The 27,984-nt window shown below is 35.5% G+C and overlaps 2 long non-coding RNA genes across 3 annotated transcripts; both read right to left on the bottom strand.

The window, feature by feature from the left end:
• Nucleotides 1-12: 12 nt before the first annotated feature.
• LOC144343275 (uncharacterized) lies at nucleotides 13-9,109 on the bottom strand. Its single transcript, XR_014927843.1, has 8 exons — nucleotides 8,999-9,109; nucleotides 8,374-8,507; nucleotides 7,232-7,358; nucleotides 5,295-5,508; nucleotides 4,669-4,827; nucleotides 2,599-2,816; nucleotides 2,326-2,413; nucleotides 13-1,269 (listed from the first exon to the last, which is right to left on the bottom strand). It is a non-coding gene; the product is annotated as an uncharacterized LOC144343275 (long non-coding RNA).
• Nucleotides 9,107-27,984, bottom strand: LOC146730080 (uncharacterized). 2 transcript variants are annotated; one of them, XR_014927841.1, is made up of 7 exons: nucleotides 27,906-27,984; nucleotides 21,204-21,350; nucleotides 15,760-15,924; nucleotides 12,122-12,296; nucleotides 11,500-11,671; nucleotides 10,425-10,596; nucleotides 9,107-9,127 (listed from the first exon to the last, which is right to left on the bottom strand). It is a non-coding gene; the product is annotated as an uncharacterized LOC146730080 (long non-coding RNA). The 2 variants fall into 2 exon arrangements; XR_014927842.1 differs by lacking the exon at nucleotides 27,906-27,984 and adding an exon at nucleotides 27,245-27,306.

The raw sequence follows: 27,984 nt of genomic DNA, 5'->3' as shown, positions 1-27,984 counted from the left end.
TGATACGACTGATTAAAACATTCTGAACATAATTATACTATTATTTATTCAGTATTTAATGGTGGTAACAAACACAAATTGACAATATATAAAAGTACATTTAGTAAAAAAAAGTAGCACAAGTTTGTCATCAACTCTCATTATGGCAATAACAATATTTTTCTAAATAAAATTTTTCACTCTCAAAATACTAAGTATATTAACATAACTCATGACAAATTGTTGCACTGACTGTATTATCATTATGCTAGTATTATATGGGATACATACCCTACTGTGCAGACACAGAATGCACCAAATAACTCACCAGTTGTTGTTTTTATCAACAATTACATGTACCATTTCACTGTTTTTAGTATCTGTACTCTGTGATGAAAGAGTTTTGACTGCACAAAATATTTTTCTTTGTAGCAACAGACTAGTCAATGTACCCCCCCCCCACCTCAGGATATGTGGGAACAAGAAAAATGCCGCCCTGGGGCAAACAAAAAATGACTTACTGCCATGCTCATCCCCTCCCCCATTTCCCCCACCCTGTCTTTATTTTTTTCTTGGAATCATTTCTGAAACATCAGCGCATATGCGTAAATCAAGAAACTGTTATTTTTGATGGTTTCTTTAACCAGAATTATCCATCGACTCCAGGGCTGCTGGGAGTATCAATGCCTCAAATTAACTACCCTGTATGTGATGGGTTTCCTTTCTGTCACTATTTTGAATCACCCAGGAGCAATAAATAAACCAGAACCACTTCAAATCACAAAGAATTTTGGTTAACCCTGAAAATGAGAAGAAGCCTTAAACTTGACCCCCCCTAAAGGTCACACATCCTGGTACTTTCCGGGGTGTTGTTGCCTACAACATTTGAGACACCATTTAAAATACAAAATCACAACTTGGGGAAAAGATGTACAAGTGATATTACCAGCCTACTCTGTTAAAAAAAAGTTTTCAATGTGAAATTTACAGAGGATTCAAGTTGCCACAACTCCATTAATAAAGGTGTATGATGAAAGAAACTCATCTCACATGAACACAAAATTATTTACATTTTCTAATACAAGTATTCACAGTTAATAATTTGATTCAATCATTTTTACACTCGCCAACAATGTCTGTTATAATTTTATTTTGAAAATCTTGTGATGTGTTGCTGAACAGCATCATCTTTTTCTGCATGGTTAAACTGGCTGTTCAGTGGTTCATGTCCTGTGCTGAGATGTGGCAGGGTAATCTTTCCTCTCATACATTGATCCATCTCCACATACACTGTTGAAATAGAAAACAATACTATGTTTAGCATTGGGTTTAATGGGTTTTTTTTTAAATGTTTTTTTTGTAAATATTTTTTTTTCACAATCCACTACAAGACTTTTTAAGAGTCAGTCCCACAGGCCAGGAAACAAATGTTGGTCAATTTTTTTTTTCAAAATCAATGTGTGTGAGCAAATTTTCATTCTGAAATTGTCATGAAAACAGATTTTTCTTTTCTTTTTTTTAATAAAATTCTAGGAAAAATCAGAAAATTGTGACTTGTATGTTTTAAACATGCAAGTCAACATTTTGTATTTGTGAGCACTTCTGAGTATATTTACAAATGCTTTATTAGTCATCGTCAGAAGAAGACTTAAATATGAAAGGGGCTTATGTTTTGAATTTCTGTCAGTCAGTCCATCTGTGCATGCAACCGTCCGTTGTCATTTCTAGGACATGCCTGAACTGATTTAGTTCAAAGTACATTATGCACCTCAGTTTGTTTTTTGTCATTCAAACATGGCATTGACATCACTCATGGTGGGTTACTATGGTGAAAGATGTACTTCCAAAATAGCAAATACGGTAACAGAAGAAATATCCATTAACTCATTATTGAAATGTAGGTCATCCAACAGACTAGACTCAAACACACTGCTATCAGATTTATCAGAGTTGTCAGATCAAATGTCACTAGTTATGGATATTTCATGTGAGGTCATATGACACAAGCGTCCAAGCTTGTGTATACAGTCCATAAAGGTTTTATCATATACCTTACAGTGTGATTTAGAATGACATGTTTTGTTTTGATTGATGAAAGCCAGGAGTGCTAGGCTAAGTGTGATATGGGAAATTATTGCCCTGGCTTGAGGGCGCACTTCCCATAGCCTTATGAGGCAGGGCAATACAAGGTATGTGATGTTTTAAAACATGTTTGGTAACCAACATAAAACACTGAAAACAACAGAATGTTATTTAAAACACACACAAACAAATTAAATATAATGTATGTATTTTAACAAAAATACAAACTTTTTTTTGGAAAACTTGTATTATTTAGAACCATACCTTTATTATTTGTTTTTTGTCATGCTTGTATGGATATTGATCTGGTACTTGTTACTGTCTGGCAGTCAATATATCTTGTGTGTACAACCTGGTGTAAAGAAATGAGAGCTTTTACAAATAATGAACAGCGCCCACACACTATTTCACAAAAATGTTGCATACAATAATAAATTGGTCTACACACAACAGACAAATAATAAGTGTTTTAATATTTTGTAAAATAAAATTACATGATTGGGAAATAATATGAAATATACTACTACGGTAACTTACTTTTGAACACATTATGATTGGGATCATCTGCACAGCACATTCACTGTTGTGAGGTTTGGTGATAGTTAACACGTCTACTTCTTTGGAATGTACCTGTATTCTGTAGTCAGATCTGGTTGCTATGACAACTAAATGCTACAATATCTATTTGCCGCTTTCACTTTCACATCATATGCCAGTTTGGGTCACTAGGATATGCACACAGTGTACTTGATAGTCTACAACAAATAAATCAAAATACAATAATGATAGTGTTACTCATGAAACTCATGAATAAAGATTTTCTATCAATGTGAGTTGTACGTTGACTCCAAAGTAACATTGGCGCCGCATTCCCCAGTGTTCCTATCAAGGAGGCTTGGCTCTGAATATTATATATTTTTTAAATGAAAATCAAAACAATGTAAGAATGTGCAAAAGTGATGGTGAATTAACATGTCAGTAATCAACCACATGAAATAAACACACATGTTGGCCAGCTCAAATTTTGACAAAACTGAGGTAAACGAGACACACGTACTGTAGAGGGACTGCACCTAGAGAAAACACTGGTAAAAACACCAAGATTAGAAACACACAAATACACATGGAATAAACCCAGAGGTACACAGCTGCTAAGTAGTAAAAACAAGATCATATGTTCGTCTCATCTTTGACCTAGGTGATAGACACCCCCAAAATCAAAACAATTCTTTGGTTCATGCAAACCATTTAAAAATGACGGCTATGATTGGCTGATTAGTGATATGAGATCTTAAGAGAAATAAAAAGGTTGAATAATTCACTCATCACTCCTGTGTGTGATAGAACAACATTACAACATCATTTCTGTAAACAATGCAAATATATTGGTGGCGGTAAACATTTCACATTCCTTGTGAAAGAGATGTACCATATGGCAAAGTGTCCTTGTACCTGAAATTCTAAACAGGAATAGATGTTTTAATAAATAAAACAAGCAGCCTATCGGCTGAGATAGCTCCGCTGTTAGCAATGCACATTTCAATTAAAAAACTGAAGACATCATTAGAAAATGAACAATATGTATAGTATCAAAACAATCAGACTTACAGTTTTTAACAAGAAGTCGAAAATATCACTTTTTACCAAAAATTACAAAAATATTCACCAAAATAAATTAATTAGAGAATTGAAGATATTATCACAAAATGAACAAATCTGAGAGAGGTCCACATGTAGTACCTATATATGTAATATCAAAGCAATCAGACTTGCGGTTTTTAACAAGAAGTTGAAAATATCACTTTTTACCAAAAATGACAAAAATATTCACCAAAATTAGAGAATTAAAGATATCAATACAAAATGAACAAATCTGAGAGCGGTCCACATGTAGTACCTATATATGTAATATCGAAGCAATTGCACTTGCGTTTTTTAACAAGAAGTCGAAAATATCACTTTTTACCAAAAATGACAAAAATATTCACCAAAATTAGAGAATTGAAGATATCACCATGAAATGAACAAACCTAAGAGAGGTCTACCCAAGGTACATATACACCAAGTATCAAAGGATTCAGGCTTGTAGTTTTCAAGAAGAAGTCGAAAAAGTAAAACATTGACACGGATGACGGACAATCACTCATATGATAAGCTCCGCTCGACAAAGTCGACAGCGGAGCTAAAAAAAAAATAATGACCACGAGACCAGATTTTGTAGGGATCCTCAGTCAAAATGGAATTGCCAAAATCAATTTCAAATCAGCTTGTTGACTGCTGGGGTGGTCGGTGTTCAAAAAATAAATTAAGTGACTGTATAAGTGACTTGAGGCACAAATAAAAATGTTGTGGTCCCTCAATTTCTTGCATTTTTACACTTATTTTATTTATAAATTGTGAATTTCATTTTTCAAAATTACAAATTCCATAACTATAGTAAGATGTTTTTCAAGATCACGATATCAATGTACAATTTTCACAGCAAATCGTTTTGTGTCAGTGGTACGTCATATCAGCTTAGAGGGCACACTGTGTGGGAACAAAAAGAATCTGTTGCCTGGAATAAGGGTATGGCCATAGACAAAGTGACCACAGGTGTGAACTTACCTGGTTTAACAGATCAGTGGCTGGACCCAGTAGTGAAACAACAGGAAGTGTACATTTGCTGAGACTAAGAACAGAAGGGACACCTCAGATGAATATTTGCAGTCTCCAACCAAAGTACCACCAGGTTACAAGATGCTTGACATGGAGAAAACATCAAGTCTGTGAAACAAAGCAATAAAAGAACATAAATTATTCAACAACCATGTGCACAGGTGAATTGCAGTGCAATGACATTCAGAAATGATGAAATTTGTGTGACAGTGAACTTGATGTGTCAAATGTATGGTTAAAAAAGGTTGATGGTGGATCTGTGAAATTATCATAAGCTAAACGTTAAGTGAGATGCATCATGGGAGGACCATCATGTTGTAGGAGTACATTAAAGTACAGTAATCATGGTAACACATCATGTTTGATATGAATCACAGATGATGTACACACAGTACTGTATACAATGCATGTAAAATTAGAACAGAAAGTTTTACATCTCAGAAATAGGATTCATCATGGAGTACCATAATCATGTAAGGCTTCATTAAAGGGCGGTAGTCATAGTAACAAGTCATGTTTGATATGTAATTGTAGAAAAAATAATATTCGTGAGAAATCCAAATCAATATACTAACCTGTGGAGACCAGTCAGTGATGAACACTATCACAGGGGTATGTCAATTTCAGTGTGGGTGGGTATGTATCTTTCTGATAGTGACACTCTGACAGCTTGCATGACTTGCATAGCACCATGTTGTTGAAAGGGTGAAAGTTCATTGCAACCATATAAGGATGTGATGAGTGACCGGATACATGAATTCATGTCTTTGATTGGATAACTGCTTTACCCTGTGTCAGTAAAACAGATAGACAAAGCATATAAATTATTCAAATAAACTTGCATTATAACAGGGGTTTTTCCAGAAAAAAACTGCAAGAGAGAGCACTGCAATTCAGCAGAGCCACCAAGTTAGGGAGATAGGGTTCTCCCTACCAGGGTATGGAGTTTTTGATAGTTCTAAGTTAAAATGGAGCATTCTATGGCTTTCTTGGGGCCAAAATTACTATCAGCCAGATCACAGTTGAAGACTGTGGCCACATGTGATCCCTGGTCAATCACAATTTTATGGTTGCCAGAGGATCTGCTCCCCAGGGTAAGGGGGGGGGGGGGGCTCATGGCTCAGATTTAAAAAAAATCCCTGATCATTGTATATTTTTTAGGAAAAACAAAGAGTACCTAGTTTTTTGAATGTCCATCTTGGGTGTAAATTGAATATACCGGATGTCACAGCAATATAGATCTGAGTATTTTCTACAAAAGTCCATCAGAACAAAACTGTCATAGACTGCGTAAAAGTTGAATGTCTGATGTATGTGGTAGTTTGAACTTGATCAGTCCAGGCATGTCAAATACATGTATAAGTATCCAAAACTACATTCTACGCATTAATTTCAGAGTGCACGGCGGGCGAACATACATAGTTCGCACGTTTTCTATTCTGTTATTTACTTGGGATCAACCCTGATGTTGCAATACTGAAATAATCCATATTTCTTTTGAGTAGTAGTTTTCCAAATGGCAAAAATGTGATCGTTAAGTCGTGAAACCTGGTCACTATCATCATTTTACTTTTCCAAATAATCTTGTCCATTGAGACTATCGTGAATGGGGTGTGAACGAGCATGACTTGTTGGCGGCCGTGAAAGGTTTAAATAATTCCCTCACCCTCAGTTTACCTTTCGAAAACTGAGAATCAACAGCTTTTAGAGAAAAAAGTCACCATTTTTTGTCGAAATAATTTTAACATCGCGATAATACACTTCTGCATTGCGTTGATAAAAATACTTCTGTCAACAATCGGAAAACTTCGACTGTATGACAGAGCATTTTCATTGGTTAACGAAAGACGTGACCTGTTAGGTCAAAGGAAGTTTTTCATGTCAAATTATGATGAAACCATGGCGGAAATTAGCCTTGTATCGAGAGTATGCATACAATCTTGCCTTTGACCATTTTCCCACAGACCCTACTCATTTTTGCACCGTAAATTCAGACGGTATGTGAACTGTATTGTAATAACATTTTTGTTTTTTGTTCATATTTGTTTCTTTATTGTAAAAAGCATCGTTGAAATCAATGACGACTCGTTTCACATGTCTGTTTTCTCAAAAAGACATAATATTCCTCCGAGACCGGCGCTGTGAACGAAAAATGTAATTCGGATAATGATTCAAGGCTCGGAAGATGGTTACAGTTTTAAATTTTTTTTCTGAGGTGGTCCTCGAGTATAAGCCCACCCGTTATTCTTTTCCGATTTTACATGTTCAGGCCCCTGGGCTTATACTCGGGGAAGTACGGTATATGTCTTGTAAAATTCGGTAAATTAGGAGGGGGCTAATAATCAGATATATGACTTGTAAAATTCGGTAACATATTGAGCAGAGATTTATACTTGAACAAGTACAGTAAATGTTAAGTTATGTTTGGACTGTACTGTGGGTAATATCAACTATATATTATTGAAATATGAATGTAGGAAAATATATGAATTATTCAAATCAATATACTAACCTGTGGAGACCAGTCACCGTTGAACAGTATCACAGGGGTATGTCAATTTTGGTGTGGGTGGGTATTATCTTTTCGGTTCGAATAGCAAATAATTAAGATGCTATATTCTTGTAGTACAGCCTGTCATCTGTAAAATATAAACAGTAGACAATAAAGGCAACTGTTGGCTTACATGCACTCCTAATGGAGCTTCTAATACAATACATGTACATTGTATGACAGTACTTAGTGAAATCTAATAAAACACGCAACTATTTTTATTTATTGATTTCATTATGAAAATACTACTTTGCTGCATTGCTGTAATCTTTTTATTTTTCATTTTTGTTTAATTTATTATTGTTGTGTAAAAAAAACAAGCAAAAAAACAAAAAAATAGCTCAATATTTTTATGAGATGGTACAGTGGTTAGCGTGTTTGATGATACTTTATTTTCGCTTGGCTCTAATTTTCGCTGAAGGAATGATTCAGTGAAAATAAAATCCAGTAAATGTACTTTTTCCCTATATTTTACATTCAACTCGTCAAAAATCAGTGAAAATAAATTCTACATGTTGCACCAAAAAAGTCTTTTGAGCTAAAATTAATTCCAGATAAAATAAAGTATTTTACAGTAAAATATATTTTAAATAAACACATTCATGATTTCAAAATGCAAGTTTTAATTCATTGCTCTAATTTTCATCATAGATGGTATATCTCAAAATTAAAATACAAATAATTTTTTTTTATTTCCCTGATATAACACTAAAATCAAAGAAAACTTAAAAAGAACTCTTGTGTGAGATGTATTAAAAATGAATTCAAAATTTAAGATTAGCCTTTCAAACAAGAAGTTTTGCAACTCATATTTGTCTACTATTTGAGATGAACAACATGAAATTCCAAAACTAATTAGATCGTCACATTGTCTTGGAGTTTTTATGCACCAAGATTCATTGAAATAAGATGATAAGTTGGCTGACATTTCTCCATTTCAACTGTGGTGGCACACTTTCTTTAAGATATTTCAAGGTTATATGTGGAGACAATAAGCCCTATATTCTCATCCTTTAAGGGAAGTCACTGTGTTAAAATTTCATGTTGTCACATAGAACAAATATTAAAGTGAAAAACAACTGAAAAAACAAAGGTATACTTACTCCACAGGAAGTACTTCATCTCTACCAGTACCATAGAAATCCCATAAAAATACAGCTTTACCAACACTAATCAATGCCAAGCTATCAGGTGTAAAGCAGAGTTTCTTCAAATTCTCAGAATGACTTATGAACACCTGTTATATAAAAATTACAAACATTTTTTTATGTAGACATTATAGATTGAGAGTAAACTCATAGTAGCTGCTTACAGTAAGTAGACAAAGCAGGTATTATAACATTGAATACATGGCAAGGTAAATACTATGTTAAAGCAGAGTAAATCAGAGTACTTTGCATGTGATTCAAACAAACTGAAGCTGTGCAGACAAGCATCGGGATAAATGTGAATTTCCCATAAACAAGTCATTGATATGTTCTACTACCTTAAATATTGTAGTTGAGTTGAAGCACATATACAAGGCAGTATTTGATATGTCAACAAAACCTGCCAACTAATAATCTGCCATCTGATTGGTCTAACTGTTAGGGTTGAGTAGCCAATCAGAAACAATCTTGTATGTAGCTTTGTATTGACTCAAATATTGTGATTAGCTCTCCAGATGTGGTAAAAATGATTCTTGAATCAGAACATTAATTTATAGTCAATGTTCAGTATAACTTTTACCTGGAAATTGAGATCCAGTCTCATATGATAGTCCCATACTTTGACTACTTTATCACCAGTGGTAAATAAATGCCTACCATCGAGAGACACATCCAGAGATGTACAGCCAGTATGGTGTGTGTTAGATATCTAAATAAATAAATATATGAATATTATGTAAGATTCAACTATTTTTGTGAATATCTCAGATAAAAATAATTATTTTGACTACAATTTTAGAAGTCCTCTCCAAATACAGGAAATATAGTACACTGTTTTTATTTTGTGAGTCAGTAAAAAATTGTGAAATTTTGTAGCAGTGAAAGTTTTTCTGGGTTTCTATGACAACAGAGTGTCAGTGACTTTTGTCAAGATTTGTTGTCATCATGAACACTATAGTTATCAAATTATGACAAATTTCTAGTTGTGAAAATTAAGCGGTTTCTTGTACACTTTGATTTGACATCAAGATGTCAGAAAAATTTCTAGCAGTGAAAATTAAGCGGTTTACTGTACACTTTGATTTGAGATCAAGATGTCAGAAAAATTTCTAGCAGTGAAAATTAAGCGGTTTACTGTACACTTTGATTTGAGATCAAGATGTCAGAAAAATTTCTAGCAGTGAAAATTAAGCGGTCTACAGTACACTTTGATTTGAGATCAAGATGTCAGAAAAATTTCTAGCAGTGAAAATTAAGAGGTTTACTGTACACTTTGATTTGAGATAAAGATGTCAGAAAAATTTCTAGTCATGAAAATTAAGCGGTTTACTGTACACTTTGATTTGAGACCAAGATGTCAGAAAAATTTCTAGCAGTGAAAATTAAGAGGTTTACTGTACACTTTGATTTGAGATCAAGATGTCAGAAAAATTTTTAGCATTGAAAATTAAGCGGTTTATTGTACACTTTGATTTGACATCAAGATGTCAGAAAAATTTCTAGCAGTGAAAATTAAGCGGTTTACTGTACACTTTGATTTGACATCAAGATGTCAGAAAAATTTCTAGCATTGAAAATTAAGCGGTTTATTGTACACTTTGATTTGACATCAAGATGTCAGAAAAATTTCCAGCAGTGAAAATTAAGCGGTTCACTGTACACTTTGATTTGAGATCAAGATGTCAGAAAAATTTCTAGCATTGAAAATTAAGCGGTTTATTGTACACTTTGATTTGACATCAAGATGTCAGAAAAATTTCCAGCAGTGAAAATTAAGCGGTTTACTGTACACTTTGATTTGAGATAAAGATGTCGGAAAAATTTCTAGCAGTGAAAATTAAGCGGTTTACTGTACACTTTGATTTCAGATCAAGATGTCAGAAAATCTTCTGAAATCAGTATTTAGATTATCACTTACGGATCAATCAAAAAATAAATATATATTTATAATATGGAATTGACAATATGTGAAAACACTAAAATGGTAAATATAATGAATAATGTACCTCACTCAAAAGTCTTTCAGTTCTGGAATCTAGTTTGAGCAACCTGGATGATGACATCATAACCAGTAAATGTCTTGTTTTATGTGGTGCATAACAAACTTTAACAGCAGTATCCAACATTGTACATTTCATTCCTGTGTTTATACATGTGATATCAACACGTACGTACAACCTGAGTACAAAACATGACATGGTTAGTAAGGGGTGAGTAGATTATCAAATAGCAAGTGTACCATGGCCATTACTGTGTAGCTACACTGAACACTTGATGCTGGTGGTAGCTAGGAGCCGCCCAGGGAGTAGAAATGTATGACTGCTTTAATACAGCCATGGTAGATGGGAAGGAGTAATTCAGTATTGTAACTCTCAAAGATTACTCATAGAAGTAGAGTTACAGCAAATCTTTCTTAACAATGATGTATCCAAAATACTAAACCACACAAAAACATATCAAGAAAACCATGTAATTGACCAGACTTGTTCACACTGCAATGTGCCACTTTTAATAAAAAATTGATATAAAGTTATGACAGCCTACGTTATCCAATGATCTTGCATCTACAATGCTAACAGTAAACTCAGTAGGTCTAACAGATGCTATATGCTGTCCATCTCTACTCACAGTGATGGCATCAGGTCCATACACTTCTCCGGTTTATTGTACACTTTGATTTGACATCAAGATGTCAGAAAAATTTCCAGCAGTGAAAATTAAGCGGTTTACTGTACACTTTGATTTGAGATCAAGATGTCAGAAAAATTTCTAGCATTGAAAATTAAGCGGTTTATTGTACACTTTGATTTGACATCAAGATGTCAGAAAAATTTCCAGCAGTGAAAATTAAGCGGTTTACTGTACACTTTGATTTGAGATAAAGATGTCGGAAAAATTTCTAGCAGTGAAAATTAAGCGGTTTACTGTACACTTTGATTTCAGATCAAGATGTCAGAAAATCTTCTGAAATCAGTATTTAGATTATCACTTACGGATCAATCAAAAAATAAATATATATTTATAATATGGAATTGACAATATGTGAAAACACTAAAATGGTAAATATAATGAATAATGTACCTCACTCAAAAGTCTTTCAGTTCTGGAATCTAGTTTGAGCAACCTGGATGATGACATCACAACCAGTAAATGTCTTGTTTTATGTGGTGCATAACAAACTTTAACAGCAGTATCCAACATTGTACATTTCATTCCTGTGTTTATACATGTGATATCAACACGTACGTACAACCTGAGTACAAAACATGGCATGGTTAGTAAGGGGTGAGTAGATTATCAAATAGCAAGTGTACCATGGCCATTACTGTGTAGCTACACTGAACACTTGATGCTGGTGGTAGCTAGGAGCCGCCCAGGGAGTAGAAATGTATGACTGCTTTAATACAGCCATGGTAGATGGGAAGGAGTAATTCAGTATTGTAACTCTCAAAGATTACTCATAGAGGTAGAGTTACAGCAAATCTTTCTTAACAATGATGTATCCAAAATACTAAACCACACAAAAACATATCAAGAAAACCATGTAATTGACCAGACTTGTTCACACTGCAATGTGCCACTTTTAATAAAAAATTGATATAAAGTTATGACAGCCTACGTTATCCAATGATCTTGCATCTACAATGCTAACAGTAAACTCAGTAGGTCTAACAAATGCTGTATGCTGTCCATCTCTACTCACAGTGATGGCATCAGGTCCATACACTTCTCCTATACAAACAATGTTGCCAAGCAACCCCATCATCTGATAACCGCTCTCTCCATCATATAGTGCTGTAGATCCAAGAGAACCACAACTGTACAAGTAGTTGCCATTTGGTGAGTAAACATGACCAGTAACTTTACCACCATGCTGTCTGAAATTTAACAAAAGCTCTCATTAAATAACAATGAGTGTACATATACAGACATGCTTCAATAAGTTTGGTAAATCTCACACACTATCATTTTGAGGCATGGTAATCATACTTTACCTGTGCTCTGCTAGCAGACTTGTTGTGGAAACATTAAAAGCTTTGACAAACCCATTATTAAATCCACATGCAAATACTTGTGAATTAAGACGGATGATAGATGATAGCACACGGACATTTCTTAGATGCATTGATGTCATACAACTACACAGAATACTTGTGAAGACGGATGATAGATGATAGCACACTGCCATTTCTCAGATGCACTGAAGTCATACAACTACACAGAATACTTGTTAAAGTGTAACTGAATTGGGCCAATTGACTTTTTTGTGTGCAAAATTTATTTATAAACAACATTATGAAAAAAAATCAAGTGAAAAGGGTATATAAATTGGGTAAACAGTCAATGATATTCCAAAACCGGGCCACGCCCCCCTCTCCCGTCACCTTCGAGTTTTTTCGGCATTACGAGTGTTGCCAAAATGGCGCCACCAACGGGACCATAAAGCAGGAGATTGCTAGCAGACAAGATTGTTAACCATTTTCCATACGCAAGCGTTTAGTAAACCAGCATACAGTACAGTTCTCGCGAAAGCTTTGGCCTTTGTGGCATCATTGTCGCCTACGCATGGCTTCATTGTCGCCCCAGCATCGCATCATTGTGGCATCAGCTTCGCGTCATTGAAAATTGAAGCTGTGCTCGCCTCGCTTATTTTGTTGCATCATCGTGCCCTCAGGTTCGCAGTCTCATGGCATCAACATGGCATCAGCTTCAAAGTATTGTGACATGAGTATGACCTCATTATTTTCACACAGTAAAGGAAAACACATGTAAAGAAGTTCGATATATAATCGATTTGAAATTCAAGGCGGTAAGGGGAATAAAATAATAAAATAAAATAATCAAGAGTAAAATGACATTTTACTAAAAAGATATCTTGTTGAATTATTTTAGTGTTGGGCACCAACAACTTTGTGAAGTAAATTACAATCGGCAAGGTGACGAGTGTCGTATTGGCTGCAAGGAAAATTGTGATAAATTTAAATCACACGATGCAATCGTCGTTCGGATACAACAAAATTTGCTATATACAAAATGAAACTGTTCTTGTTATAAAATTACCTTTTTTTCACTCATTTTATTTGCTGGTAAGAGAACCGATCCCATGCCCGGACTATTAATACATGCAAAACCCACGTACGCTGCCTGGTGCGTCGGCGTTGTCGCCAGTCATCTTGATACAAAGTTCCAAAACAAGTGCGTACATTCCCACCTATGATTGGATGGTTGTGAAGGCGTCGGTCTTTGGTATAATTTGACATCCAATTTTCAAAATTAAGTCACGATCAGCATGGACGTATTTGGTGACCAGCCGATGAACAATTTGAAAATTATGGTTCACACGGAAGTCCTTCGATACTGAAAATCGTCGACCCCAGCCTAGTCTGGTTTATCTTATTTCCCAACTCACAAAATTGATTTGTATCTCAGCCCTGTTTTTTTTCTTCTTTTTTTGAACTGAGGTCAAATCCCATTCGTTTGCCAAAACATGGAGCTCCATGGTCAAAATATGCCGATGTTTTTTCAATGAATAATTGTGAAGCCTGTCACAGCGCAAAAAAACTTAGTGAATCGACGCCGGAGATTGGATGGTACGACGACCCTTCAATTTGCATCAAATATGCTTTGTTACAACATCATTGATTGGATGAGAGTCACCTGATCGGGGCACGACCTGGGTCACAGAATCATATTTGTCCGTATTATCGACAGAACTTTGCGAGAGAACCACACCCACATTTTCATCCATTTTTAGTGCGGAAGTTGCCAACAAATGTCGAAAAACTCATGAATTTTATGGATTTGAATAAAATAAAGCTAGCGATTGGCAAGACTGGTTAATAATATATCCCCCGATGCTCTTCGATTTTTTTTATTTCAAGGTGAGAAATGGATAGTTGAAGTTCCATCGATTTCAAGGCGACTATTCCACTGCAATAACTCTACGCACTGTTGTAGTTTCGAGAGGTAAAAAAATATATAATAAATAGTGAATAAGTACTGAGAAATAATAATAATTATTATTATTATTATTATTATTATTTGCTTACTATAATAAATAGTACTTGTTTCATTATTTGGTTTTACAGTAAATTAGGGAACATGATCCCGGTGAATTGCTATAAATAAATGCTTATTGTATTGAATGGCGGACGTCGGGACCGTTTGGAGAAACCAACGGGGATCGATATTCCAAACAAATTATTGGGACACGGTCGGTGGACCTTTCAAACAAATGAAATTATTAACGAAAGACGAGATTTTTCTAGATATATACAATGTACGAACATATATATACCAAATATATGCAAAATTGACAAATACACAAAGACGTGTAATATTATGCTTTTATGGTCCTTCGGCTTGTCTTCTCCTTGGGGGGAGGGGGGGGGGAACAACAATAATTCAAATTTACGGCATCAGTGGACCAAAGCCGTCAAGAACACAAGGAAATATTGGAATGGACCTTCTCCTCATAACGTTATCTGCAGTGCCCGAATCATTTATCAGTACGTATCATTTACGCCCGAATCATTTATCAGTACGTATCATTTACGCCTGAATCATTTATCAGTACAATTTCATTTGTTTCGATCTTGCAGTTGTAGGTATTCGCGTCCTACCGGACGCACACAAATTTACATTTTAGAGTGCAGATTTTCTAACATTATTGATACATTGTTCAGGTGGAGTTTAATAAAAATAACAATGTTAAGATTTTCGGTCACGATGTTCAAACTCTGTGCCTGTGCCTTAACCGGGTGCCTGAATCGTCATGGTCATTTTGGGGAGGTACACGATCACCCACATCGCGTATTTTCTCGCAGGTTCAAACCTGTATGGGCCACTTTGTCCCTGGCACTCTAAAACAAAATCGTGACATCTCTCGTTGTCATCATATTCCTCGATCTCATAACTCTCGTCAGACGATGATAAGATAGATTCCGTGTCGCTTTCCGAGCACTGCATGCGTATAGCGGCCATTGTGAAACGATGACAAGTTCCCCCCGTGACGTCACAAATCACCCTTGCATGCTAATTAGGTTCTCTAGCTGAAGCCTCGTTCTGAGTCGGCCAAGAAATTGGACGTGGGCGTTTCCTTATCCAGAACATTATTATTGATCGTTTATTTAATTTATGTACATTTTTCACTTGTTTTTTTTTCATAATGTTGTTTATAAATAAATTTTGCACACAAAGAAAGTCAATTGTCCCAATTCAGTTACACTTTAAGACGAATGATAGATGAAAGCACACATACATTTCCTAGATGCATTTAAGTCATACAACTATATACACAGAACATTTGAAACATTGATGCAATATTAGATTACAACTTACATGATTCTATCAGCTAGATCTTGAGTTGGTTGGAAGGAGGCATCAAAACATAAATCATCGAAGTCGGCTGTATGACGCTCTTCCAGATTAATGGGTGCAGAATGCAGAGAACCATTCCATACACGTCATAAGTGTACATTATCACGGTCACATGATACCATCCCACTGAAATAGAAATACCAGAACATCACTTCATTTTATTTTAGTAAGATTATTATGACAATTAAGTCACAACTTATTGCTGTAATGAATACACTGTAATAATATGACTATGTGGAGCTCCTATACTGTTACACAAATAAAATGTGCTTTTTCAAACATGTACCATATTTGCTCTATTAAGGTAGCGAGAAGGTTTTGTGACGTTTTTAAATAAAACATTCTCTATCTGTTGTCTCGTTCAGAACAGTAATTTAGGTTATATATATCAAAAGACTAAGTATAGAGGTGCAAGTTTCCACAAACTGGACAGACATTGTTTACATAATTATCACGTGACATCAAAAATGGCGAACCTTGTAAAAATGACTAAGTACGCGATTGCGAGAGCACACTGCGGAATTTCCTGGTGAAATTTAAGTTATGCATTGTCCGTAATCAAGTCCATTGAAATGCGTCTCCGATAATCAAAAGACCTATTATTCCGATTTCTATGCAGGTTTGTTTTTTTGTCCCAAAATTATTTCATACTTGGCATCTTTAACAGACTATTATTCTGTGACAAAGCATTTTCTTTAAAAACCCAGACATATTTCGCACCATCATTATCTTTTGAACGATAACTGCGAGTTTGAATGTCCTAGTCCGAACGCACTTGATTTGGCGGCGGTCCCAATGAGTCGTTCTCGATCAAAACTTCAACTCGAGAAAAACGCGAAAAACAGTTTTGGTTAATAAAACACTGTAGATTTGCTGCATTATTATAAATATACACTAAAAATGGCCAAACATATTAACCACTGATATCATAGAACTCATAAAGAGTGTCAGATAATGAATAATTTCAAGCTCGAGCGTGAAAAATGAAAAAAACTGCTGGCATTTGAGTCCGTACTCCAGGAACGTTCGGGTTTTCCATTGTTATGCAAACGAACAACGAGGGATAATCCTCTGACAAACATTACTGTCCCACTGTACACGCTGACAGTTTACAAACAAGCTAATCCTTTAAGTGTCTCAGATAGGACATCTAATAAAACGGTTTTCATGGTGAAACAAAATGGCCGATGTTTGAAAAAAAAATTGCTGTGTCAGAGTGCGACACTGAGTGGCAGATTTTTCTTTGCCTCGTCTGTCAACGCTTTCTTTCTTTTCTTCGCCATTGCGTTAGAAAAAAATGTATTAGTAAAATAGAATATTGACTTGGAAAATAAAACAATTTAAAAGAAAGTTGTGCAAAGTTACAGTACTCCTTTCGCACAACCTCCCGCCCGCTTCCGCTTTCCAATCACCTTTTTCTCTCGCTTTTGCGACCGCTTGTTGAATTCAACCGGACAATTTCCGCTTTTTTTCGACCGCGCAAACCCCGAAATATCACCGCCAACCTGCTCGCTCGCGCGCATTTAAAATTCGGACTAACAGAATAATTTCCGAGGTTCACATTGTCTTATAATTGTCTTTCTGGTTTTTATAGATGTTGAACAGATGACAAAAGTTCAAATACTTTTTGTTTTAACTATATATAATTATATGCACGCAACCTGACCCTTTGACCTCGATTTTGGCGTGGACTGAATATTTTATTTTAAACAATATTCTGACGTGAAATACAAAATGTATTTCAACACAAGTACGACATGGTTGTCTGGGGTTTCTTTCCTGATTGTTGAGTCTTCGCAATGTGTTTTGTATAACTATTGTTGTTTTTCCCCGATGCTGAAAGACCGTAAAGCTAAATGGCAGTTACATACATGGGCTGAGTGAAAGAAAATATTTCTAAGCCTAAAATAAACCTAATATTACACCTCTTTGTGTATTTGTTAATTTTACATATGTTTGTCATGACAGTATGTTTGTAAATATCTAGAAAAATCTCGTCTTTCGTTGATAATTTCGATTGTTTGTTTGGAATGTCGATCCCCATTGGTTTCTCCATACTGAGTTTAGGAAGGGCGTCGATCAACACCGTGATAATCAGCCGAGAGAAGACAAACATTGACCGTAATTCATGGAGATCATGTCCGTAATTTGTGGGCTGAAACCCCAAATAATTAATCAAGTATTATTATTTTAATATATATTTTATTTTACATCGCAAAACTAAACCATGCCCAAAACAGAGCTAGAGTTGTTCGCGGTGAAACAACCACATTGAGGACGATGCAACTTCAACTAGCCATTTCTTACCTTGAAATAAAAAAAATATAAATTCGAAGAGCATCGGGGAAAATATTAATAATCATCCTTATCAATCGCTTGCTTTATTTTATTCGAATCCATGAAATTCACGATTTTTTTTACATTTGTTGGCAACTTCCGCGCTAAAAAAGATTGAAAATGTGGGTGTGGTTATTTTGCAAAGTCCTGTTGATTATACGGACAAATATGGTTCTGTGACCCAGTTCGTGCTCCAATCAGGTGACTCTCAGCCAATCAATGATGTTGTAACAAAGCACATTTGACGCTAATTGAAGGTCGTCGTACAATCCAATCACCGGCGTCGATTCACATAGTTGTTTGTGCTGTGACAGGCTTCAAAATTATTCGCTGAAAAACATATATTTTGACAAACTGATGGAATTTGACCTTAGTTCAAAAAGAAAATACTAGGTTAAGATACATTAGAGCTCACGCGAATCAGTTTTCTCTGCAAGTTGTGAAATAAAGTAAACCAGAGTAGCGTCGATGATTTTCAGCCCTGAAGGACATTGAATTTTTCATCGACTGGCCACCAAATAGTTATGGCTATAACTAGATTTGACACGTTTTTCTTTTAAGCCCAATAAATTATTCATACATGTCAAGCTCTGTTCGATTTGTTCAGGGCATGTGGCCGTTTTTAGTCGAAAATGTTTTTTGTGGGAACACTTTTGCGGTACGTATACAGTATAGACCGAGCTCATTCAATGATCGTGACTTAATTTTAAAAATTGAATGTCAAATTTTACCAGACGTGGACCGATGTGGATTCGATATCGTTATTTTTGGAATTAATCACTAACATTTCCTCGTTTCTCTGCTCTGTCAAAAGGAGTTACCTAGGCTTTTTTCACGTAACTGTCTCATTAAAATAAAAATAAAAATATTACATCTAGAACAAGCACCCAAAACATGTAACAAGAGGTCCCAGTTCAGTTGCTTTCACGATACAAGTGTAATACAACTATTAGATTTGAAGTGACGTACAGAATTTAATAATAGTTAATACTAGTTGTATGTTCACACTTTACTATCAAAACCACCATTTCGACCACCCATGTGCCAGTTTTCAGTGTTTGGGCGAGCGGTCAATGTTTTCAATGAGCGAGCGAGCGAAAAAAAAAACGCGATTAAAATGCGGTCGGTTTCCGGTCGGACAAGACCGCATGGTCGGAAATTAAGCGATAAGCAATCGATGTAAAAGCGGAAGGTTGGGCGAAATGAGTACTGTATGACCATGTTTCTCCGACCATGGAGCTGCTCCATGCTCCGACGAAGTCTCGACTGACAATAATGATGACAATAGACGTTAGATAAACACGCATTGTTTGCAACTGGAAGCTTATCACCCGTTATATCAGAATCGTCAACAACAGAGTATACAGATAAGATTTTATCATTTAATTCCTTCCAAAAATAAACACTATGCAAATATCCACGAAACGGCAGTTGTAGTCTTTTCTGCTAGTGTTTTAAAACACTAATTTGAGCAACGTTATTTCGCAATTTCGATCTTTTGTAAACCTGGGGTGATGTATCAAGGTCTAAAGTAACCGTTTTATCAATTTTTGAAAAATCAAGAAAAAAGTGAAAATTTCCCTTCCTGCTACCTTAATGGTGCATATGTTTATTACTTTAAGAGTCATCAATAGACATTATTCATAAATAGCTGCTGAGATTTTGTTGAGAGCGACAAAGCCATGCGAATTGCCCCCCCCCCCCCAAATATTGTTACATTGTCTATCGCCATCTTCCTAATACCGGAACAGTGGATTAGACAACGTTAGAGAATGGAACAATATTCAGTGTTCTCCCCAGGAATTTAAACCACTGTGGTGGCCTAATTTGTATATAATTTGCATATCATTTACATAATAATAGAAATTGACCAAAGCACATTTACACCCACGCAATAAACAACATATATTTTCAAAAACAAAGTGGCAGATATTTATTTGCTTCACACAGTGTTATAAACACTTTTATTTTGGGCACTTTTGTAATATTAATGAGCTCCGTCACAGTGTAAATATTTTTTTTTTGGAGTCAAAAAATTACGTTTTACAACTTAGAAGAGTTTGAATTTAAAAATGAAACATTCTCGAAATGCAAATGCTGCAGACTAAAAAGAAACAAATAAATTGTAAAAGGTTAAATGAAACTCATCTGAAACGTTCCAGCCAGGATTATGTTCAAGACAATGACTCGTGGAATCACAAAGAAACTGTTAAGTACGCATTTCACACATACGTACGTATTTCACGCGGTAAAGACCGGTACAGCGGTAGAGACCCCTAATTATAAGCAGTCCGCGGCTCTCCCCGGTGTTCTGCGGTACACCGCGGTAATGACCGCGGTGCACCGCCCGTTTGATTTCCTACTCTTCCCTAAGTATATACTGTAAACCACTTTAATTTTGTGAGTCAAAAATTTCTGTGAATTTCATGATTCAGTGAAAATCACAGATGAAAATTTCTGTATACAACTATTCACGTTTTAAACATTATCCAAGTAGTCAAGGTATTAAAAATGAAAAGAGTACTGGCAAATCAAATTCTGCATAGGCATAGGCATAGCCTCTAACACATGATTTTTGGTTCATTTAGTGTATTTTTTTGGACGCAGCAGCCCTCAAAACCTAATGTTAACACATTTTCCTTGTTAAGGAGTTTTGGCTGTTCCCTCTCTGGACACCAACAGAATATTTGCTGTTGTACTTAACAAAAGATCTCAGCACTAAACACAAAGGAAAGTTTATAGGATTAAAGTAGGATTTAGATCTGGTTATAATCCAAATCCCCCTTGGAGTTGTAAACAGAAATTTTCGTATGATGAAATTTTGTAGCAGTGAAAATTACTCTGGAATCTGATAACATAAAATGTCAACAACTTTCACAAAATTTTGTTTTCATGAATGCCATGAAATCATTGAATCACAAAAACAGTTCACACTATATTGGATAGATATTTTTTATCAAGAACTGAAATATCTACTTTAATCTGAAATTAACTGAGAATAAATTTCTAATTTTTCACTTGCTACACAATACAACACTTGTGACTATTCAGAACTGCTATTTACTTACCAAAGAGAGAAGACAGAATAAAACATGTGTTTTAAACATAGCAAGACATTCCCCAGTATTGAATTTCCATACTCTGACCACGCTAAGATGTCCTGTGTGCGTTGATGCTAATAGTGTAGTACTACCATTGAATGTCAATGCAGACACCTGTAAAAAACACACAAATCAGTTACACTATAACGTAAACTTTACAAAGATTGATTAAATTTCCAGTTTTTAGACCTCATAGGTAGAGGGTTCAACAGGTGAATCATTCTGAACCCAACACTAAAAACATAAAATTGTTATCCCAAATTTTAACACCACACCAAATACTGTAAAATACTTTTTTTTCGATTGCAATTAATTTTTGCTATTTTTGCTGCAGGAATGATTTAGGCCAGACTTCTTTTTATTCCTTGTTTCTCAAGTTTTTATAAGTCAATTTTTTTGAGGGCGAAAAAAAATTAATTCTTTTTTCCCATTAGATTTGTGTGATTCTCAAAGAATTGTAAGTGAGATGATTGATCAGAGAGAAGAAATTAAATAAATTTTTATTCCATGTAAAACCTGGTTGGCAATTTCGCCAATTGTCACACAATTTTTAGCATTAATGAGGGATTTCTCGGTTTTTGATGACAGAGTTTCACGACATGTCACTACAAACCAGGCCGCCGCCATGTTCGCCTCGTAGTCTCAAGCAGCACGCAGAGGGGTATAGATATAGGGCGGAAAAAAAAATGAAGATAAAAATAATTTTTTTTAGCAATTTTTCACAAGTCGACGGGCGCGAGAAATTACGCTGAAATAAAATTTTATTTTTATTTCATTTTCGGCTCCTGTTCATTCGGCGGGTTCACAAAACAAGGAATAATAAAAGTCTGGCCTTAGTGAAAATAAAATCCAGCGAATATACCCTTTTCTCTATATTTTATATTCAACTCAGTCACAAATCAGTAAAAATAAATTCCATACAAAACACCCTACAAGTCTTTTCAGCGAAAATTAATTCCAGCTAAAATAAAGTATTTTACAGTATATCAGTTTTTGCAAAATTCTCACAGCATACCAGTTACATTGTATCAAGTGGTTCACTAACCCCTTAATGCAAACAAAAGCTGAGTGACTTATGCTAAGAAGCCAAACATGGCAATAGCAGTGATCTTGAGTCAGTTAAGGTAGCGAGACTATTATTTGTGTTGAAAATTACGATTTTCACATTTATTTATTAATTGATGAAATGCACCATAAACTTTCATATGATAAAGTCAATATAACATAGAATGTCATGTAAGTTGGTTAAAATGTAGATTTTCTGAAGGGAAGCAAGGCAGCCTCAGTAGTGTTTTCCAAAATCAACAACACAGGTTTAATCCGTGTGCCTATAAGTTTCAAAGATAAACTCAAGACAAAGCAATGTTAGGATGTGTTATCAGTAACTATCTGACACACAATGAGTGTTTCCAAACATTTGAGTGGTTTGTCTCCGCCCCTGTTTGTTTCACAGATTAGTCATTTGCATATGAATGTGTCAGACACAAGGTCACACAGCCACTGAAAAAAATCATTGATTTTGGTGTTTTCATATGCCGAATTTATCCAATTATAGCTATCCCATTCCTTTATTTTTTTGGTTTCCAATAGCCTTACACATTTGGATGTCCCTACACATGGTAAAACAGACCTTGATGGGAAAACAAATTGATTGTGCCGATAAACAAGCTTGAAAATCTTTGCTGTTACTTCATGGACGTATTCTAGGAGTTTATGTTTTTCAAAATACAAGGTCTTTAACAAAAAATAACGTATACTTATTGTCGTCGGATTAACACCAAATTTTAACAGCTTTAAGGTGACAATGAGAGGAACTTGAATGTGTCCAGACAAACTATTTCATCGATTATTTACCAACGAGTTGTGGTTTGAGTTGGGGGCAATGCGACTAAAACAGTAATTGAAATTCAGGACACTATTTTTTAAAACGCGTTGCTTGAATAAAACTAACCAGACACATTCAATTTACCAGACTATTGAACAACTAGGAAAAGCGAAAAAAATACTTCTTATCGCCAGCATAAATGCGTAATTTTTTTTTTTACAGAAAAAGTAATTTTTCACCTTTGATTGAGTAACGCATCATAGAATGCAGATACGGGCATGCAAAATACACTTGTGAAAAAGCTTGAAGTCTGGCGATTCTAAAAATATATACTTTCCCGGGTCTATTTGTAGTCATTTAGTCACAATTAGAAGATGAAAACAAGTATGCAAATAATAGTCCCGCTACCTTAAACAGCTTTGTTGCAAACATTGATATTTATTTTTCATTTACTGGTGCAGAAATGAACAGAAAATACATGAAAATATTTGAAAACAAAAAAAACGCTCTGAAAGCTAAAAAAACTATTTGACGTTGTTCTACTGACCTCACAGAAAACAAATACCAAATCACAGGTGCTAGACTGAATTATGATAGCACCACAGCTCAAAGTTGTGTTGATTTTAGGGGATTTTATCTTGCAGGCATAGTCACTAGATTATAAATTCACTGGTTTGCGAAGGAAATTATACATACTATTGTTAAATTTGTATATTTAGCTGTCAGTGAAATTAGCAAAAACAAGTCATTGTCAATGACACGTCCCCGTTCCGTTCATATTTGAGTGACATATACATTCAAAGCAGATCATGACCGAAATTGCAGACCACTTTCCGTGGTCTGATCCGAAATGCACCTGCATATGTACAACAGATTGTACTAAATCTGAACAAAATCCATCCATGCATGACTGAGATCCGGTTCCGGAATTGTGAAAATACGTGATTTTGATGCATTTTCGGCCTTAAAATGGCCATCATTCAGCTATTGTTAAGCGGATCATGAAACAAATGCACATATCTATTTGTGACATGATGTACCATGTGTGTGTGAAGTTTAAACTTGATCAATCCATGCATGTCTCAGATACGGATCAAGAACTGAATTTTTTAAAACAAAATGGCCGCCAGTCGGCCATTTCAAACTTGAACCGGAAAAAAAAATGACGTGCATCAAGGTCCTATTATGTTTAATGTATGTACCAAATTTGAACAAAATCTGTCCATGCATAACTGAGATCCAGGTCCGGAATGGTGAAAATGTGCGATTTCAATGCATTTTCGGCCTTAAAGCGGCCACCATTTGGTTATCGTTAATGAGATCATGAAACAAATGCACATACATATTTGTGACATGATGTACCTTGTGTGTGTGAAGTTTGAACTCGATCAATCCAGGCATGTCTCAGATACGGATCCAGAACTGAATTCTTTAAAACAAAATGGCCGCCAGTCGGCCATTTCAAACCTGATCCCCCCAAAAAAATGACGTGCATCAAGGTCCTATTATGTTTAATGTATGTACCAAGTTTGAACAAAATCCGTCCATGCATAACTGAGATCCGGGTCCGGAATGGTGAAAATGTGCGATTTTGATGCATTTTCGGCCTTAAAATGACCGCTATTCGGCTATCGTTAATCGGGTCATGAAAAAAATGCATGTGCATATGTCCCACATAATGTGTGATGTATGAGTGAAGTTTGAACTTAATCGGTCCATGCATGTCAGAGATACAGGTGATCACGGACGGACGGACGGACGGACGCACACAGGGCAAACCATAAGTCCCCGTTTTCGGACTACGTTCGAACGGGGACTAATAAAACCCAGTGAAAGAATAAGTCCCATGCAGTACTCACTCCCCATCAGTTATAATGAACTGTCCCTAGTTATGTTTTCCCATTACTTATTATATTGGGGTATAAACATGCAGGAACACTCCTGTTTAGACAACCAAATTTTAGTTTGGACAGGTAAACACACAAATTGCCTGTCATTATGGACAGTTAAATCAAGTTAAAATAATTACTTGTCAAAAGTCAGGTTGAACAAATAGATCATTTTCCGTTCACTGCGAAAATCACGCGTTATGCGTGAAATCGAACGTAAAAACAGGACAAACAAAGGTCATAGCGTCGTAGTGGCGTCAAACATCGCGTGGGATTCGACAAACGCGAAAGTATTCTGGGGTACATTTCCATGCTTAATAATGTGCTGTATACATTTGATGATGGGCAATTTCGATTAAGTCAGGGTATTCGGAAGCAATATTCCTCTGTCAAAGATCGGCTGGTCGATGTGAGCTACGAAATAAAGAAATTAGAATTCAAAATCAAATCGTTTGATTTTTGCGGCAGACGTCCGATGCGTGTCTTTCATGCATCTCGCGAGATCTCACAATTGTACGGAAAATCACCTATTCTGTGATCATTGTGTTGGATGTCTGTAAAATACTGGTTCCCATGCTGTAATGTATTGGATATGTTACCATAGCAACGTACACAATGTGCTGCCTGACATTCACCGTCATTTAAACAAAACTGTTTTTAAAACCTCCACATGTAATTTAAAAATAATGCACCAAGAATGAAATGTAAATAAATTTTTAGTGAACAATTGTGTTTTACAGTAACCCTTACCATTTTGAAATGAAATCGAAAAGTTAATTGCATGCAAATGAGTTCAAAATTATTAATTTCTATGCAAATGATCATTCCACCAATATTGTAATTTTTATTTTATTTACTTCCTTCTATGTAGTTATTGACTAGCACTTGGTTTTACTTTTAAGACAATACATTCAGAAAACTAAACTTAAATGTCATCTTTCACATCTGTAGTTATACCATGATTATGTTTTCACTGAAGATAAGAGTACAACTCATTTGTAAAACTCAAATAAAATAAAATAAAAATGCCTACCTACATGTACAGTACGGTCCGAGTGTAAACTCAACTTCCAAGCTGGCTATCAGCTGACTTTGTATTTTCATAAAAACTTTACAATTTTTAAAGTGAATATTATGTTCATCAATAATTTCAACATATTCTTTGTAGTATTTACCTATGTTACTTATATCAGAAATATTTAGATAGATTATGCTGCACAATTTAGATATGTGACAGTTTTGAAAGCAAGCTAAGATAGTTTTAAGCCAGCTAGCTAAATGTTAAGTTATACTCAGACTGTACTGTACCTCCCAATTATTTTATAGATCATTCCCAGAAACATCAAATTAGTTTTATTTGGCCTCACTAATTTAGACAGGCATTTGTATTTTAATTTCAAGCTGACATGTGTTAATAAAAAATGTATAAATAAATCAATAAATATGACACTAAACAGAGCATGCTGGTATATTCAGGGCTGATTAGCAGTAGGAAAAACAATTTTGTGTTTCCAGTAACATCACAAATTATGCACCTAATAAATAGACATTAAAAATGACCACCTTATTAGTTGTAGATTTCCTTACTGTCATATTCTGGTTATCATTAGGGTAAAACTAACCAGTCTAACAACGCTCTGAACCCAGCTTATGTTTTCTGTTCAAGAACATTAAAATATAAATATTATAAACGAATTCATTTTAGTGGGTGGAATATATAAAATTTAGCATAAATATAGATAAAATATAAATGGACTAATAATACACAAAGTTATCTTGCGTTTTACCAAAAATATGGGCATGTAGGTAAATGTATTGGAAACACAATTATTTTCTCCCTGGTATTATCGATTAACAAGGGCTGGGATATGAGGCCTTGATTTCGTGGAAATGACCTAAGCCACCAGAACAGTCGCTGACTTGGCGACTAACAAAAAGTGCCGACAGAATATCATTTATGAACGACCATTGATAGCAATCTCCCACCGACTGACTGGGAGGCTAGCTGTCGACTGGACCCCCTTTTACTCGACCAATCGCGATCACCTGCCTGACTCGAACCACAACACCAGACATCTAGGGTGAGTTTAGTTGCACAGAACGTTTTTGAATCTTTCCGCCATTTCGCATTTGTATGTTAATGCTCGGAACGCTGGTGCACGTCAACAACACAAGCACAATAACCGATTTACGCGAGTTTAGTATTGTTGATAACTACACTTGATATCCGCTATGACGTCATGTAATACTAATTTACAATTAGAAGAAAATCGTTATAATTGGAGACTACTCACCAACTGAGCGTTCACCGGACAGTTTCAACATGGCTGACGAAAACATCCTGGAGGCCATCAACGTTAATTATTAAGTTCGCTGGTTCCCGGCGTCCTTTGCGAATGGCCAGTAGTTCCAAACATGCGCAGTTCCAAACATTTACGCATGCTCGGGCCTCTGCTTCAAAATATCCGCGTAGATGGGTTGATTCATATTGCTCTGGTGTTTCGATTTTCACAGGATTTAACCCGTTTTAGTTCGAATAAAGGAAATGTAAGTCGATCGATAGTTTCTACCGATATCGTGCTTGAGTTGTGTGAAGCGGATCGAAATATAATTTGGAAAATCGTGTTATTTTCGGGAAGTTTCTATGTCATGGTGTCAACCTTGTGTTATTATTATTAGCTGTGGGTCCATAGCTCTGCTTGTGTCGATCTGGTCACAGTGTCGACAATACCATACAAATTTCAAGTACGTTTATTATAACATCAGATCGACACAAGCAGAGCTATGGACCCACAGCTATGTTATTATATGAGTAGTAGGGGAATTTACCGGCGACTGACTAACTATGCCGATCCCACTTTAGGTCATTTTTTATTATCCAGGAAACGTTCCGAGCGCCTGTGGATTGTAAAAGCTATAACCTCGATTACCCCACGACGGACGAAATAATCCTACCTGCGATAAAAGAAGGACCACAGCGAAACCAAGAGAGCTACAGAACTGCAACTATCCACAGCTTGGAAATCACCGCCGA

This window comes from Saccoglossus kowalevskii, chromosome 20, assembly GCF_978046115.1.
Source record: "Saccoglossus kowalevskii chromosome 20, keSacKowa6.1, whole genome shotgun sequence".
NCBI lineage: Eukaryota > Metazoa > Hemichordata > Enteropneusta > Harrimaniidae > Saccoglossus > Saccoglossus kowalevskii.
The sequence above is the reverse complement of the archived record's forward strand: the minus strand, read 5'-3'. Positions and strand labels throughout refer to the sequence as shown.